The sequence below is a fragment of the Bubalus bubalis genome, chromosome 17 (genome assembly GCF_019923935.1).
Source record: "Bubalus bubalis isolate 160015118507 breed Murrah chromosome 17, NDDB_SH_1, whole genome shotgun sequence".
NCBI classification, from domain to species: Eukaryota; Metazoa; Chordata; class Mammalia; order Artiodactyla; family Bovidae; genus Bubalus; species Bubalus bubalis.
Genome location: NC_059173.1, coordinates 58,547,720 through 58,548,975, shown reverse-complemented (window position 1 = coordinate 58,548,975; position 1,256 = coordinate 58,547,720). Strand labels below are relative to the sequence as shown.

Here is a 1,256-nt window from a genome sequence, read left to right as displayed (position 1 = left end):
GACTTATTATATTCAGTATCCTATAATCTATAATGGAAAAGAATTTGAAAAGAATATACATATAAATTATTATATATGTACACCTTAGTCACTTCACTGTACACCTGAAACACTGTAAATCAACTGTGTGCCGTGCTGTGCTTAGTCACTCAGTCATGTCCGACTCTTTGATCCCCATGGACTGTAGCCCACCAGGCTCCTCTGTCCATGGGGATTCTCTGGGCAAGAATACTGTAGTGGGATACCATGCCCTTCTCCAGGGGATCTTCCCAACCAGGGGATCTTCTCAACCCAGGGATTGAACCCAGGTCTCCTGCATTGCAGGCAGATTCTTTACCAGCTGAGCTACCAGGGAAGCCTATAAATCAACTATACTTCAAGTAAAAAAAAAAAAAAAGAATGATAGTTTAGGAATAAGGGAGGATGTTGTATGAGGGGTGGCAGTGAAGGGGCTGTTTATTCCTCACCACACCCTCCCCTGCCCCCTGGCAGCCACGAGGAGAGATTTTCCCTTCATTCCTCCCCTCTCATTCTGCAGGCTCCACTCCCTGCCCATCAGTGAAGCTGGAGAAACCAATCAGATTGATGACTTTGGGGAAAGAACTGTTCTTGCAGAAACTGACCCCGCTTTCCCCCTCTCTACTTCGGAGCCAACTGTTTGCAGAAAGCACAGCATCTGATCTGATTCTTCATGTTCTTAGCATACACAACCAGGCCTTCACGTGGTTGTGGTGGGGAACCTGGCCTTCACCAGAGAGGCGACCAGACCTCCAAGGGGGTGGCCTCTGGCTCCAGAGTTGTGCCTATGCCCAGCTGAATTGGTCAGAGTTCAATTCTGGAGTTCTGTATTTAAAAGCTATTCTTTAGCCTGCACTTTATCAATAAAAAAAGTGGCAATTTAATCTGTATCTGCCTTAGTCCTTGTTTTTGATCTTCATTGAGGAACCCAGTGAACAGATGTCCTAGGAGGAAAGGGTATTTATTTCCAAACCTACTCAAAACCAAACCAAGAGAAATGAAATGTTAATTTGCAAATCTTCCAGTAGGTGAGGTATGGTAATATTTTTACCACAAAAACCATTCTTAAAGCAGTTACAAAATAAATGAATTGAACTAACCCATCAGAAGGAAAGTTATGACCAACCTAGATAGCATATTCAAAAGCAGAGACATTACTTTGCCAACAAAAGTCCGTCTAGTCAAGGCTATGGTTTTTCCAGTGGTCATGTATGGATGTGAGAGTTGGACTGTGAAGA

The 1,256-nt window shown here is 43.6% G+C and overlaps 1 long non-coding RNA gene across 1 annotated transcript in view; it reads left to right on the top strand.

Moving 5' to 3' along the window:
• LOC123330069 overlaps positions 1 to 908 on the top strand; it is a 6,063-nt gene extending 5,155 nt beyond the window's left edge. The window contains exon 2 of the long non-coding RNA XR_006545777.1: positions 539 to 908. This is a non-coding gene — a long non-coding RNA (uncharacterized LOC123330069). The remainder of the gene's footprint in view (positions 1 to 538) is intronic.
• The last annotated feature ends 348 nt before the right edge of the window (positions 909 to 1,256 follow it).